This window comes from Cygnus olor, chromosome 2 (genome assembly GCF_009769625.2).
Source record: "Cygnus olor isolate bCygOlo1 chromosome 2, bCygOlo1.pri.v2, whole genome shotgun sequence".
Lineage (NCBI taxonomy): Eukaryota > Metazoa > Chordata > Aves > Anseriformes > Anatidae > Cygnus > Cygnus olor.
The window spans coordinates 8137094-8154090 of NC_049170.1; the positions used below are offsets into that span (position 1 = coordinate 8137094).

The 16997-nt window shown below is 40.3% G+C and overlaps 1 protein-coding gene and 1 long non-coding RNA gene across 2 annotated transcripts in view; both read left to right on the top strand.

The window, feature by feature from the left end:
* DPP6 (dipeptidyl peptidase like 6) overlaps positions 1-16997 on the top strand; it is a 554044-nt gene that overhangs the window by 46870 nt on the left and 490177 nt on the right. The gene's annotated exons all lie outside the window — the stretch shown is intronic.
* On the top strand, positions 1919-7595 carry LOC121065293. The gene is made up of 3 exons (XR_005816978.1): positions 1919-2033; positions 2843-2951; positions 7327-7595. It is a non-coding gene; the product is annotated as an uncharacterized LOC121065293 (long non-coding RNA).

Consider the following 16997-nt stretch of genomic DNA (forward strand, 5'->3'; position numbering starts at 1 on the left):
GTGCAGTAATGGAAAATATTCAAAAATGTATATTGTCCTTCATTGGTTTGTTGATTTTGTAATAAATACTGATTCAGCTGAAGACCCACTGAATGATAGGTACAATTGATGCTATTTCATCTTATAAATTCTGGTGCTGTTGGTTGCTACGTGTCTTTATAGATTATCAAAAGAAAGATAAACATGTCTGAACACCTGCCGCTGACTGTCTTAGGAGCATTTTGAGAAAATACAGACTAAGTTTGCCCTCTACTGGATTGCAAAATTACATCACTGACTTTATGACCAGCTAGAGATAATATGTGCTTGTTATTCCCACGGATGTTTTCCATTATGTGATATAACACATACACATTTCTACCTCAAGAGTGTATAATTTTCTATGTCATCTTTCCAGGCAGTCACCTTTGTGTGAACAGTTCCCTGAATTATTTCGTTAAGAGTAGTTTCTCTTCAAAATGACATCATACAGTGCTACCTTTGAATACTGTTTCTTTTTCTGGGGAATAATTCTATGGGAATAATTCTGAACATCAGGAATAAACTAACAACTGATTGACAGAAGCCATCTGCTTGAACTCTTCACTTTTCCCTCTGACATCTTGTTTCCAGCTAGGGCTGGGGTCTCCAGCAAGCTGTACTTGCAGCCAGGGAATGGCACCAGAGGGACTGCAGCTCCTGCTCTTTCTCTGCCAGTCCGGCTGCCTGCCATGTATTTACCACACACTTTTAGTGTGGATGGAGCCACTTTGCAGTCAAGGCATGAAACTACACTGCATCCTATTTCTAATTGCGTAGTGGGACTTTGGGTCCCATTTGGATTTTAGCTTTTAAAAATAGTGGCACACATATATCTGTGATGGACTGTATTTTGGCATCAGCTCCACAAGGATGGCCCCAGAGTTATGAGGCCATACCCATGAAAGCTGATTCTGCCTACAACAAATCACAAGGTATATGAGGCCAGATGCTCATCTAATGTAAATCAGCATAAGTTCTCTGACCTGAACGTAGTTGTGCTGGCTTGTGCTGACTGAGGATTTGTTTAATTTTTAGTGACATTTCTCATTTGTTGTTTTCTTATTTTGTATGAGCTTGTAATGAAGGTTTTTGGCCTCATCATGCCATTTCAAATTTCTGTCCTTGTTCACCATTTTTTGGTCTGCTGGGTTCTGTTTTACTACCAAAAATGTTATGTCAAATATATATTAGTACCAAAAAGAAAATCAATAACTGACTGGACAGTGCTCAGTAGATCTTTGTTCTGACCCTTTGTCCAGATTTGTTCTGAACTGCCGGTAATGTGTTACAAGCAGTTCGTGACAATTTGTAAGGCTCTTTTCGCAGCCCTCCTGTGGTCCGTGGAGCACCCAGAAGGAGCGTGAACCAGAAAGCCATGCTGAGAACTATTGTGCTGGCAAAGCTCTAGTATTTTAGTATAAATTGTGTGTCCACACCCTGGTGAAAGGTTATGGTGAAAAGTCTTGAAACCAAGATCAAGCCAGAGAGCCCAGTGGTTTCCTTGATTTCCCCACAGCCCCCAGAAAGTCAGGAATTGTCTTTTCTGTGAGGTAGAAAGACTACAACCTGACAAGATGATGAGGCACAGAATTTGCTTTTCTGAGAGCTCTCCTTAATACTTACTGATGAATTGATGAGCAACAGCCTCCTGGGCTTCTGAGTGCAGCTGTGCAAAGCTCAAGAGAGCCATACAAATCCACAGCAAATAACCCCAAAGTAACTGTGCTTCCCCTTCACCACTATGCCACACTAAATGTAGAGTATCTCAGGCTCCCCACAAGTAGGGAAATTTACCTTTTCCAGACATATAAAGCTCTTTCCAGTAGCATGATAGTTTTCCAGAGCCACCAGGTTGCTTGTTTTTTTTTTTTTTTTTTTTTTTTCCCCCTCTATTATAGTGTTATGTGTGACTAACCTGAAAGAGGCATGGAGATTGAATATTATCTATGCTGCCCACCAGTCAAGACTAAATTTGGAGGGCAGGAGGGAACCAACATATCTTACAGCATCAGGTAATAGAAGGGGAGATATTTCTGGCTGGCTGATTTATTTGTCTATTTATTTCACCATCAATTTTGGAGCTAAAGTCCCTCGGAAAATGGGGTAAGCAACAAATGATCAGTGTGGTGAAAGGTTCATGATAAATTAACATGCCCGTGGCTCTATGGTTTGTCTCAGAGGCAAGCACCTATGCGGCAGGCAGAAGAGAGTGCAGCTGCTTATGTTTGGGAAGAAATCTCTTAATATTTGAATGCTGGATAGGTGGAAAAGGAGGCCCACTGCACTAGTGGAGAGCCCACTGATTGCTCTGACCAGGGAAGCTTCTCTCAAAGTACGTAGGTGGGCAACTTCATCAGCCTTTGGTTTCTGAATTACCTTAGATGTCAAAGCTTGGTATTTGTCCCAGAAGTTCATGTCTCACAGGTCCCAGACACTCTCTCAGTCCCTGTGGGAACAACTAGGTGCTGTGGTTTCTTACACTGGACAAATTTTTTTTGCACTCGGGAATGTGTTTGATGGCAGAAACCAGCGCAAAACCCTCAAATCAGGAGGTGTAACTTGATAGAGAATAGCTCTGCTGAGTAAGGAGTTTCTGTGGTTTAGGGGTGGTTGTGCTTTTTGTTTTGTCTTGTCTTGTTTTGTTTTGTTTTTAATAGTTCCCAACTAGCCCTTCTGTGCTAAAGTAGCACAGCAAGGAGATCCCATGCTAAATGTCCTGAATCCCATGTTTTCTGAAATGTGACATTCTTTGGGATCCCAGAGATTTGGGGACTGTCTGGGTCAGAGCAAGGAAGGTGATACAGCTCTGTGTTGTGAACAGGGCTGGAGATGGAAGCAGCACACAAGGTATTCATCCTCCTGCATGCACCCTTCCCAGTACCAGAAGGAGCTGGAAGTAGTCTGCTGGCTGCAAGTTTCCTATCATTCCTGTAAATTCTCTCATTCAATGTGATTTATTTTCTCTTTCTCAGTGAGCATTCAGGAACAGAGTATGTCAGTAACAGCTGAACAGTTGCATTTTTGTGGTGCAAATTCATTTCTTAACAATAGAGTAATGACTTTACTTTTGTCCTGTAACTGATATTATTGGGATGAATCCCGAACACTAGTATGTTTGATTGTGCATGGCCTGAAAGGCAGTGGCATCAATGTGGCTTCATTGCTGGGACAGGGAAAGAAGTCCTCTGAACTTGCAGTGTGGCTACAGCATGGGTTTCTGTCCTCAGGCTGGCAGACCGTGGGCCAGGAGTAGTGCTGATGCTGTGTAGCAGAGAGGAGAGCAGGTCACAGGGGGAGCTTTCAAGCTTTTATGTTAACACCTCTGATTTATATCTTTCCACCTGTGAGCCCAAGCTGTTCTAGCACCATCAGACCAGCTGTCTTTCTAAGGTAGTCAGAAGGTCCTGTATCATGATGTCATATAAATATTTATGATATTTTTCTAAGGATAATCCTGGAATAGAACTAATAGTGCCATATTTTTCCTTGGAGTGACATTCAGAGAAGCTAAGATCTGGGTCCTCAAAGTTTTTTGGCCTTATTAGTCTATATTAGGGTTGTCAGTATGCTAATGAGCCTTGACTGCCCTGAACAGCCTCCTCTTGGAACTCTGCCCACACCTTCTGCCCATGGCCCACGAGCTCCATTTAAGGTTGAGCTCAGAAGTCCAGGGCTCACCTGAGCTATGCTGTAGCTCAGCCCTGAGCCCAATCCTGTCTCCTGCTGTCCTGGCACTGACTGCACTCCCTGGATGCACCCTTGCATCCGCCTTGCATATCTCCAGACCTGTCTTCTGCAGGAGCTCTTGGAATGGCCCTGGCCCTGACCCACCATTTCACCTTGTGGGTGTTGCCTGTCGCCACCCTGGCCCTGCTCAGGCGCCCCGTCACCCTCAGCTCCTGGCTTATTCTCCCTTGTAGAGCAGACCTGTTTTTCCTGCTCCCTGGCACTCAGCCCTGTTGAAGTCATTGGGCCACTTATAGACGTTTCAAAAACTAGCTTGTGTCTTGCCTGAGGCTGTGGAGTGATAGCATAGACAAGAGAAGTCTTCATTGAACCATCGTTTTTTATGCTGCATTAATCCCCAGTAATTAATAAGATTTACAAACTTACATCCATTACTTAATTGCTTCCGTATTCATAAAAAAGTCACAGCATTTTAGTTCCTTTTGCTTGAGAGGCTGGAACTATGCAATCTGTGTGGCAACATGCAGATGTCGCCTTTGTTATAACGTCCCTTTGTTATAATATTTACTTGGTAGATAAATACATGTAGGTCTTTATTGTTAGCTCTGGCCTGACAACTGCCCAATAAACAAACTTTTGATAGAGAAAACAGAGAAAAGTGATGGAAAAGAATTTGGGAAAATGAAAGAAAATCTAAAGGGTAGCTTGATAATTTTCAAAGATAAGCCATTTTAAACATCTTGGGAGTAGAAGGGCAGAGAGGAGAGAAAGGGACCTGGATTGAGAAGACATTGCATGGAAATGGTCAGGGGGTTGTGTAGAGCAACTCATTTAGGATATAGAAACACTCCTTTTTCTGTAACACACATGAAAGGAGAATAAACACCTGTGTCCATTTTCCTTGCGTGGGAGCCTGGCTCTGAATTCAGTTCTCTAGGTATTACACAGCGAGTGTGTTACCTCATTTGGTAGTCTTCCATTTTTATCTTCACAAATAATAGCCATGGCATTAGAATGCAGCTGTGGGATTTATAAAGGAAAGGAAATAATTTCTCTTGCGTTCCATCATATCAGCTCACATCTAATTTATTCACTTCATAGATGCATAAATCCACACAGAAGTCAGATTCAGCTGAAAACAGAGTAGATGGAGTATTTATTGTATAGGCAAGAGCAGCCCATGGGATGCCAGGAAAAAAAAAAAAACACCAAAGTACATATTCTGATCCCATACTTAAAAGAACTTCTATCTCATAAACAACTCCGATTTCACATTCTTTATAGAAAGGAAAATAGTATCAGAGCAACTTCTTAAACAGGCTTGATATTACAGCTGACTGGGGAGTAGTTTCATCTCTTGTACCAAAAAGTGCTTACTTTTTATTTAATTAAAGAAAATGGCAATGATTTTAATAAGTAGTATGGCATAACAGCTGTAATTGCCAGTCTCATCCAGCATTGGAGTTGCATCAAATCATTCTCCTCTGACTTTGGCCCAGATTTGTAAGACCTGTTTTCATTTCAGAACTTGTTTTCTCTGCATTTTGTAAAAACGGTGAACATTTGAATTTCAAAGAGGTAGCAAGCATTTGTGTGGAAGTGAATGGGAGACAGAAGAGAGAGTGGCTGCCTAAGGTTAGGATTTCAAACCACTTCTAACTGCAACAACAGATGTAGGAGGATGTATTTTGTGCCTTAGTAAAGTGATGAGAAAATAAGGTAATTTTCTTCCTATAAACTGTTTCCAAGCTCTTCTTCTCCTTGGCTCTTCAGGATATCTGCATGTGTCTGGTAACTCTTGACCCCAGAAGACTTTGGGGCCCTGCTTTTCTGGGTTGGAAGGGCTAAGGAGGGGACACCTTGCTCCAAAGCTGAAGGGTGGTTGCTGGATGTCGGTTTGTAGGGAACCCAAGCACACAGGCAAGCTTTGGAACACCATGGCTATGCATGTATGAGAATGAGCATGTATGAATATTCATGTGTGTGTATGAGCCCAGGGCAACCTGGCATGTCACAAAACCCAATGCTGATGGAGCTGAAGAGATGCCACAGTAAGGTGAGGGCTGAGCAGCAATTTTCATGGTTTTGGCTTTAGATTCAAACATGAAGAGAGCCATGGACGTACTGGAAAGAGTCCAATGTGAGTTCACAAATGGAGGACAGGAACCACCTCTTCTATGAGGTGAGGCTGAGAGATCTGGCACTGTTTGGCCTGGAGAAGAGGAGGCTCAGGGGGACCTTATCAATGTCTACGAATACCTGAAGGGGGAGGGTGTAATGAGGATGGAGCCAGGCTCTTCTGATGGTGCCTAGTGCCAGGACAGGAGGCAGTGGGCACAGCCTGGAGCCCAGGAGGTTCCCCTGACCCCCAGGCAGCTCAGCTGTGGTGGAGCCCTGGCCCAGGCTACCCAGAGGCTGTGGGGTCTCCTCCTTGGAGAGCTCCAAAAGCTGCCTGGCCATGGGCATGGGCACCCTGCTCTGGGTGGCCCTGCTGGGGCAGGGGCTGGGTCCGAGGGACCCCGAGGTGCTGCCAACCCAACCCAGTCTGTGATTCCGTGATTATATGTCTATTCCACTCATGTCCTGCTTTAGGCTTCCAAGTCTTCCTCTGGCCTTAATTCCTTTTGCCCCTTGTATTTCCACTGAAGAAGTACTGTGGTAATGCTTCCTCTGTCCATTCTGCCATGTGTTTGATCTTTGTGTCCTTTCATAGTGTGCATTTATTAGTATGTGCTATTTACATTTTGAATTTGCCATTAATTCATCCTTGGAACAAGCAATTGCACTTCTATAATACATTTTGTTTGACTTTATAAGGTAATTGAGATAGGTTCACTTTGTATAACATCTTGCAGGTAGCTATCACAGGAGTCAAAAGCCCTTCTTACATAAAATATGCAAGTGCTCTTCACAAAAGTCTTTCTTTCAAAACATATTTTTAGCTTATTTTGTGAGAAATGGTAGCCTCATTTTTCAGCAGCCTATACCATTGCACTTGAAGCAACAGTGATTGGGGGTTTACAGGTCTTGGATTCACTGGAAATTAGGGACTTAATAAATAGGTAATCAAATATTTTTAAACGGAACAATTTTGAGATGCAATTTGTGGGATTTGGTAAGTAAATGTTTTCATGGCCAGAATTTCCTTTCCACATAACCTTTCATGTTTTCTTTTGAGGATTTGTTTTGTTCTCTTGCTTGTATATTTGCTTGTATTTGGAGGGGGATGAAGGACAAAGTTTTTGCCACCTTGTAACTATGCTTCAGCTTTTCATGTCCTTATTTTTTCTGGTTAAGATTTTTTTCACTAGTCACGTTGTCCATGTCCAGGATGTGTATAATGCACCTGATGGCGAATATGGTAGCTGAAAGCAAATGCCATTTAACTGAGGAGCCAGGTCCATAGGAAAGATTTAATGGGATATGAGTTCCCCTGATACAAAATGGCTGCATTTCAAAACCAGAATTTTTGCTTACTGAAAATTTTATCATAAAAAATATTCTTGTCTGTAAGGGAAGGTATTAATCAGCTCTACTTCAAAATTTTTTCCATAGCAAAACTTCATAGTGTCACTTATACTGTATGCTGATATTTAATAAATTGCTTTTGTTTTTCAGCCATGACAAGGCAAGATGAATTTTGTGGAAAAGGACTGCCTAATGGAGATGTGCTGTATAATTTGGATGATGAATTACTGGAAAGCCAGAGTAGTCTGTGTTGTGGTCTTTTTATTGTTCAGTGCACTAATGGAGTTAAGTTATATTTACATTTTCTAATTATATTGTGTTACACAAAAAAATTATACGTAAATATCCTCTTGCCAAACCAACCACTGAGCTCTATTCCTCTCTTAGAGAGGGAAAAAAAAAAAAAAAAAAGAGAGAGACAGAACAACTAAGCCTGAAACAGAAAACAAAATAGATAATGAAAGCCCACTGCAATCACAAAAAGCCTCCACATGGCATGCCAGGAAAGCCTCCTGCTTTTCGTCACAGCCATGCCATGGCGTTTGCTTGTCCATCGAGCCCACAGCTTGAAGTCTTCTACTGCCAACAGCCTTGGCCAAGATCCCTTGCTCAACGATGCTTTGGGAAACTGTCTTTACAGCCCTCTTGATTTTGGGTTCAGCCAGGGAATGTGCTAGCTAGAGGATGTAGTGCACAAAAGGCTGCTTGAAATTATGCTCTCCTGTGCAAGATGCAAAAAAGCTATAAGGACAAGGGTGAGTGATTAGATCCCAGCACATGCCACTTTTTCCCACCAGAGCCCAGGCACAGTCTTTTACTCTGAAGGGATGGTTCAAACTTTGGTGCTCCTCTGTGCGGAGTGGTCTGAAAGGCAGGTGAGCTGCCTGAGTCATTAGTCCTCTGGGGTAATTACAGAAAGGGAGGGACGAACCATTCAATGAGGCACATTTTTTCTCATATCTTTTGCTAGAATACCAAAGCAAGTTACAGACTGCATCACTGTATTGGATCAAAACATTATCATTTTAAAGTTGGTTATTTCTTTAAACATGCTGTATCTGCCTCAGTCAACTGAGAGAGCCTACAGAACTCCCACTTACCTCCTCTAAATGAGTTGCTAATAGCTGAATTTCCTGAGACTAGTTAGAGTCAGTGGATTTGGTTTACTGCTTCATATCTATGTATCTTTGTAAGAGAAGAATGGTATAATTCTTATTCTTTTTGATGAGACTTCCAGGGCGTGTTCTTTGCTGTTTTTCAGGCATTTATTTCAATTATCTCTGTTTTCTTACTTAGCTGTTTCCCCACATTTAAATGACTGTGTCTAGATTATACACTACAGGATGCATTAGAACACAAATTGAGAAAATGTATTCATTTATGATGCCCAATAAAATAGAGCTTACAACCATGTCTTTTAATGAAAAAGACGTCCAAGGCAGGTTTAAACTTTGATGCTACTTCCCCAAAGCTAGCAATCTAGTCTGATGTCTAGAAAAAAAAAAAAAGCAATCAGATCCTTTGCTGTCTTTCTAAACAGTTTGGGTATTCAGAGACAAAGTGAATTCAGAGACAAACTGACATTATTCTATATTAATATTATGTTCTATATATTAATATAATATATATTCTATATTATTATATTCTATAATAATATTTTGTTATTGGAAAAAATTCAGGGCCCTGTTTGCTCCAGCATTTTAGAAACATTATAAAAAGTAGGCCCTGCCCTAAGAAATTCACACCTTTATAAACTCAAATAATGCAAGTTAAGTGATTGGCCCAACAGACTAAGTAAATCCTTGACTTTGGTCACTTCCATAACACCAGCCTGGCAACTGGTGCACACCAATATACAATACAGATTACTTGTAGGAATGATATCCACTGTTCAAAAGGATTTACATACCTCATCTCAAAGAAATGAGAATTTGAGCCTTGCTCACCACTTACACCTAGGAAGAATATATAGTATGTTACAATGCCTATGTTGCAAAGTTTGGTCATCCACTGTACTGAAAATCCATTGAAAGTCCATTGAAAAGTGAAGCAAAAATTATCTGCGGGTGTTGTAGGAACATCATCTGACAGTAAGAAGCATTAACATCACCTTCAAAGTGAGAATTCAAAGTGAATTGACAGGCTTATATCAACCTCTCATCATATAAAAGGAGTAATGCAATTAAATGTAGTCTTATTTTGTTGAAATATTTTTGTCAGGCACAGGGTGTTCTGAGGTGATAGAGATAATTAGCAAAGAAATTTAATCATCCGTATCACAATGAAAGAAAAAAAATTGGCTCTTTAATCAAAACATAGACCCACATGATATGAAATTAGAATATTTCAGTATGTCTTCCAGGCTAGAAAGTCTAGCTGGAAATTAATGGGAGTTGGCAAGCATTAAATTATCTGCCTAAAAGAACCCATACAGTTTCATGAAAAAAACAGAAATATACTGATACTCACAAAATAAAAGTTATCTACAGGACTACAATATTGAAATAGTGTCTTTCCTAACATATAGCAGAGGCAGAATGCCTTCTGAGCAATATACTGTCACTGGGGCATTTATTAAAAAGAATGTTCGTTCTTGGGTAGGGTGGGAACTGTACTGTTTTTTACCAATAGTGACCTTGACTTACAGTGTTGTTGCACGTTGAAGGAAACTTTATGGATAGACCCTAGCCATAGTTGTGGGATTCAACAGCAGGCCTTCTGTTTGTTTCAATGGGATAAGCTTGCTTGGGTCTTCATGCTTTGCATTTTCTTGGCAATGTATGTGAGATTCTACATGGTTCCAACCAGACTTGTGGTTTTGATATCTTTCCAATTTGGCTGGAATCACTGTCAGGAGTGAACATTTGAGTGAAGGGGGCTTTGATACTTTTTGCCTCCTCAAAGTACCTGTCATTAAAAAAAGTAACTGTCAGAATGGTATTGAATTAAAAATATTTTAGAGGGTGAAAGCCATTTCATAACAAAATTTCAATGTTTAACACAAGTCTGTCAATATTTTCAATTTGGTGTTAATGAAAAAACTTAATGCATATGTTGCTTTTAGCATACCATATTTTAGTTATACTTTTATGAAATTTAGTATGTGCTCGGATTCTAAAACTTTGAAGCGCCCACTTCAGCTGGAAGAACCAAGTAGCACAAGATACTCTTAGTTAGCAAAGACACTGTGATCTGTTGTTTATGCACTGGATTTGGTGAAGTCCAGATGGAAATCCAAAGTACATTTAATAGTAAGAATACTTGCTTAAAGATATTAACTTTGTCATTGTCATTTCTACTACAGAACTCGTAGTTTTTAAAGTTTAAAAAATACTAACTCCATTTAACCAAAAGTGGTACCTCACTGAAAAGCAAGGTCTCAGAATGCTTGATATGTTTTCCTGTTGTCACGAGTGTGCCTAATGATTTTGCCCAGATTTTCACAGAATCACAGAATCATCTAGGTTGGAAGAGACCTCCAAGATCATCTAGTCCAACCTCTGACCTAACACTAACAAATCTTCCACTAAACCATATCACTAAGCTCTACATCTAAACGTCTTTTAAAGACCTCCAGGGATGGTGACTCAACCACTTCCCTGGGCAGCCTATTCCAATGCCTAACAACCCTTTCAGTAATGAAGTTCTTCCTAACATCCAACCTAAACCTCCTCTGGCACAACTTTAGCCCATTCCCCCTCATCCTGTCAGCAGGCACGTGGGAGAATAGACCAACCCCCACCTCGCTACAGCCTCCTTTAAGGTACCTGTAGAGTGCGATAAGGTCGCCCCCGAGCCTTCTCTTTTCCAGGTTGAACAATCCCAGCTCCCTCAGCCGCTCCTCATAAGACTTGTTCTCCAGTCCTACCATTCCCATATATTTAAATTTCATAGGCCATTCCATTTTGCAGAGATTATATTCTGAATGCATTTCCTCTGACTCTGAATCCCTTGGCAACTTCAACAATCAATTTCATTCATGAAAAAGTAATTATTTGAATTCTGCATATTTTTAGCTTTTATTCATGGGGTTTAGAAGCTGGAAGTGTGAAGAAACAGAAGATTCAAAGGGGAATCTGTAGTTTTTTTGAGCAGTCCTCTGGATCCTACTGTCCTAGCCTGCAGCTGTCTATGTTGCCTCACACCCAAGCTGTGTAATGGAGTATATACACCACCTGTCTTAGCAAGTAACCTCACGTGTTCCGTATGGGCATGTATGTCCATAAGGACTCATCTGAGCCTCACTTACCTATATGCTGTATGAATGCTGTAAGTGTACTTCATGTGTCTGAGGCATTTAGAGGTTAGACAGCACCAGAGCATAGCATTTGGTTCAAAATTTGAAAAACAGACACAAGTGCTTCTATCTAATAAAGTAGAAATGCAGGACATGTGGGCCGGGAGCTCTATACACCCATTAGTGCTATGGATCTCAGTACGAGATCTCTCATCAGATATGTTTTTATGAAGCATACTGTGAGTTTCTGTCTAGGCTAGTTGAGGTGGCAGCATAACGCGAAGGCAGTGCCCTTTGTGAGCCTGTAAGCTCTGTGGTTTGTCATGGACTACATGAAAACAAGCTGTACCAATGTTATGGTCTATTTGCAGCTGAATAATTCACTTGCAGATAATGGGGAGTTGACTGCATTCCAGGTAGCTGTCTAGAGGTGATGTGTCTCAAGACAAGTCCCTGGTGAATCTGATAAATTACCATGTTTTCTAAGAGATGGATGTCAAAGCATATACATGGTCATTTAGTGTCTGAATAGTGTCAGAAGAAATCAGCTGTGTTGAACCCCCCCCACAGTTTCGCCCAGGATGGAATAGGTACATGACAAATAAACTGTCCAGTTGCACCATAGGGAAAACGCATTCCTACTGCTGTAACAGAAACATGCTGGTAAGTCTTTTCTCAAAGGCGACAGTTTTCAGCTATGGGGTTGCGAATTCCCTGGGCATGTAACGTGGCTTAGTCTTGTGTCTCGCTGAGTGAAGTTGTGCCTTTGCAGGGGGATGAGAAATAAATGGCCAGGCTAGCAGAGAAATAAGGTGGAGAATATGAAGAGATGGGGAGAATGTCCTTACGTGATGACAATGTTGGCAGCACCCCTGCCAAAATGTAGGTGTGGGTTTTAAAAATAAATAAATAAACAAATCATTAATGGCCCAAAGACAAATCATTCTGAAATGCAGTGGTTCCTATCATACTCCTTATCCTCAGCATATCTGAGATAACATTATTTCCCTCCTTTCAGCCTCTTCTCTCCTATTTGGGTTAACAAAGATGTCTTAAGTACCCTCATGCAGTAAGAGCTAGCAAATGTTAACTTTTTAACAGCAGCCGCTCTGTCATTACTCTAATTTCTTGAAGAATTAGGGATTCTCAGAAGTCAATTTTTAATTTATTTAACAGTTCATTTACTTTATCTGTCTCTCCAATGTCTTCTCTTTACTAGAATGAATTATCACTACAGTTGTCTCCATGTTTTTGTTTAAATACATGGGCAAGGTTCCAGCATAGTTTGAGTAAGGGTTTTTCAGAATAGACGTGTAGCATGGCTTGACTAACAAAATTCTCAAAATTGGTCCACTTAGGAAGAAAAAAATTGCTTGTTTGTAACTCTCTCTCTTTTTTTTTTTTTTTCTCTTTTCTGTGTTGTACTACTAAATACCATTATGGAATTTATTTACTACTACTAAAGTTCTTTTCTTGGCCTCCATTAAGTTTGCACAATGTAACACTCAACCATTCTATTTGGGATATCACCAATCCCATCCCTCTTGCATGCTATAATTTAATAGCAAAGCAAGTACTACAGGTGATCTTTCCCTCGGTGATTATCTACTTTTCTTGGCACTTATTAGACCACATATTAGAACAGGTTGCCATATGAGGCTGTGCAGTCACCATTCCTGGAGGATTTCAAAACATGACTTCATAAAGCCCTGAATAACCTGGGCTAATGTCAGAGATGACCCTACTTGGGAAGAAGGTTGATGTAGGGATCTCATGAGGTCCTTCCGGCCTGAATGGTCTTCTGATCCTGAATTTTTGAGTTGGGCTCCTCCTCAGGGTTTCTACAACAAAACACTAGCACATAGGTAGTAAGTATCAGTAGGCGAGGAAATGTTGGTTTTTTGAAACTCTAGGTTTATTTTAGATTTAAGGCTAAGTATTTTCAAGTTCTGCAAAATATGTTCCCATGGCAAACTGGTGTGTGACAGAAAGTGCAAATCAGCCCCCCCCTCAGTGCTCAGTTCAACCCACTTGCCCCACGAAAGGTAGAAGGTGTGGGTCTCACCACAACACACTGTGCTGTGAACATGGGTCTGCCAGGAAGTAAGGGAGAGGGTGTACTGCTGGGGAGGTGTATTATCATAGAATCATAGAACATCCCGAGTTGGAAGGGACCCATAAGGATCATCAATATTATGACTTGGTCTTAGAGGGCACAGTCTTGAAATTAGGGTGGAGAGAAGCCTGATTGCAGGACTGAGGGATGAGGCTGACAAGAGAGAGATGGGATTCTCACAGAAGAGTTTGACTTAGAAGAAAGTGTTGTTTGAAATATTTTGAAATTACACAAATTCTTTTACTGGGGAGAATAAAAAATGACCTTAAATTAAGGAGAGGAAGTAAAATGCTGATACTCTCAGAACTGACTTTTAGTTCAACAGTTGTTGTATTTGTCTGTGGTCTTACATACTTAAAACATTTTTCTTTAAAAATACTGAATAAATGAAAGTCAGTGCTATGCAGCCAGCTAATACTGCATGAGATTAATTCTTTCTTTCTATTCAGGACTGTTCCCAGGCTTGTTTTGGCTAGTGAGAAGGAGAGCCAGCATCAAATGCAGTGAATGGGTTTTATTTGATAAAATAAATTCTCCCACTCTCTTATCATCATAGCTTTAAATAAAGTATTGTGAATAGGATGTAAGCATTGTAGCCTGTGTTCCCTTTCAGATAGAGAAAGTCTGCATCAGAGTACTGAAACCCACAAAGAATAAAATTTCTATAAGGCAGATTTTTCTCCTTCTTTTTTTCCCATGTATTGCATACTGTGATAGAAGTGAGAAAAACACATTTCTTCAAAATGGCCTATAAAAATATTGGCAGATAAAGATGCCATATTGTTTTTGTCATAATACCTGAGATATAGAGAAAATCTCCGGATCAGGTATAAAAAGAAGCCCAAGTTCCCAGGTTTTTTCTGCTGGTATGTACCTTAGATACAAATGGATGGATATGTATATATAATTATATTATGCATATATGTATAAATACAGAGGTTTCACTTAAAACCTTGCTGTTGAGAGTCAGCTGAGTCTAGGCTGAACTTTCCCATGTTCATAGTCCAGTGACTCTGCTGACAAAGGAGGTACATTTGGACTAAAATGACAAATGCAAGAAGTCATAAATTCTATCAGTTTTTCTCTAATACAAAGACTGACATGGTTAAGAAATATTTTCATTTTTTTTTATTGAAGTTTTCTGGACTTTCTTTAGTCTTAAATTCAGAATAGCCACCAGCAAGCTTTTTAACATCTTAAGTCTTGCTACTGTCTTGGGTCGTAGGGTGATTGGTTATCTTTCCACATCATTCAAAGTCAAAAATGTTCCCTACAGAAATGTGGAAGAAATTTCAGGTCATTTCTGCATTCACCATTTCACTTCCTAGGTGTGAAAAGTTGATCCTTGTTCAGTGAGAATAACTATTTGTTGCAGCTCTAGTGTATTTCCATTAAAATTACCTGGGGAAAATCCATGAAGAAAAGCTCAATAGTAGATTGAATGCCTGATGAAAAGAAGTCCAATGGGGTTAACATTAACATTAACAAGAGATTAATGTGGTAATATCATCTGTAGCTGCCTAAAACTTACCAAACTGCTTCATTGACCATTTATAGTGGAATCACCTGGCCACAGCTCAAGGTACAAGTCTGGAGCATGACTTAGTCTCACACTTCAACATCCCAGAGCAAGTCCTAGCTGTTCCATCAGCCAAACAGAAGTGATTCAGATATGGAAAAGAGCAGCCAAAGTCATGATAGGCAGAAGCCAAAGTCCTTGTGACCATGAGGGTTGCAGTTTTGGAATCATCTTAGAAAGTGACGCAAGTCCTTTCCTTACGAGACATTCTGTTTTCTTATATAGATCAAGTATCCTGCTGGCTGGATGGCAACCAAGTACAGCCAGTAACAAAAAAGGTCATTCAGTTTGGAGTTTTCTGATCTTATGGGTCACAGGATAATTTAGGCTTGTCTCTAGCCCAACCTCCAGCTCAGAGCCAGGCTGCTCAGGGCTTTATCCAGTAGGATCTTGAAAACCTCCAAGGGTGGATACTGGCCATAAAGCTTTCAGAGATAAAGCGATTACTGCTTCTTTTCTCAAAGTGTTAAATAGTTCAAAAACCTGAGAACTAATGGTGGTAAATCAAGAATTTGTCACATAATAGATTTTGATTTTGCTCCAACATCAGCAGTGTTATCATCTTGCACTGTGTTGCAGACACTGACTGTTGGTTCCTATTTCTTTTGAAATCTCTGTATTATGAAGATGTGAGCATAGTTTGTGGTGGGTGTAGAAGCACGCTAATGTACAAATGCCGGCCAAATGAGCCCTGGTTGGTGTCAAATAATAAAAAAAATCTCAAGAACTGGATAATGTCAAAGGTGAAACTAAGCATTTTGCCTGTAGTTCAACTTTAAACAAAGCTCTTTTAATCAAGGCAATTGCTATGGTTATTCCAATTGTATGTAAATTAAAAATTAAATGAAAATAGACAGGCAAACCCAGTAGCTGCATTATGCCAAAGCTGAGGCAAAAATATCCAAAAAACACTATTTCCAGAGTGCAATATACGGTAAGTAATTCTGTTGGTATATAAAGTAAAGCAAGAGGCAAATGGGACTACTAACTGTGAAGTAGATAACAAAATATTCTGCATTCATACATAATTAAAACACCTGAGGGTAAAATACTGAGATGCAACAGGAACTGTTTGATAAAACATAAAAATTGAAGTAAAGAAAACAAGAGACAAAAATTCGAGAAACATTATGAAGAACTTCCTGCTCAAGAGGCACCATGTATCAGGTGTAACCGGTTCCCAAACAAAGACAAGGGAGAAGATAACCAAGACCTGTAAGTGAAGTTTCAAGTGCAAGTGAGTGGTATTTTTGCAGTATGACAGCTCACACAGGCAGACCTCAGGTGCACCAATATCACCTGCCATCGGCATTTCCCATGAGTGGCTTTCGATCTCAGCCTGAGCAGAGATGAGGCTACAATTAACCATAGCTAAAGCACTTTGCATGTGTTCACTTCCTCATTACCATTGCTTTCAAGACATGCTTAACATCATAGGTGAGAGATTTTATATTCGAGTATCTTCCAAGAGTTGGATCATGGCTGAAAGAAAAATGGTGTGAGCACCACTATGGTATTGCACACTTTATCTCCTGTTCCTAATGAATGGCCATTGCCTGTGAGAAGAAGATGCTACAAGCTGTGAAGGACCGGAGTTTGAGGTGCTACAGATGAGCACAGCAAAAGAACTCGTGGAAGGGTCTGCAATTCCCCCAGTGAAAAACCAGAGAGCTTCCACTTTAGCCATCGCCTTGGTTAAACCTAGGGTGACAAGAAGAGAGTTTCTGCCTACACCTTTTTCTTCTTGGTTTTCCTGCTCAGCTATTAAGCAAATCACTTCCTCACTTCTCAGCGTATCTTTTTTTCTTTGGAGTGGGCAAGACCATCCCAAATGAAATTGATGGGCATCTAATCCTGGAGATGGCTGTGATTACTCCTGGTGCATCACT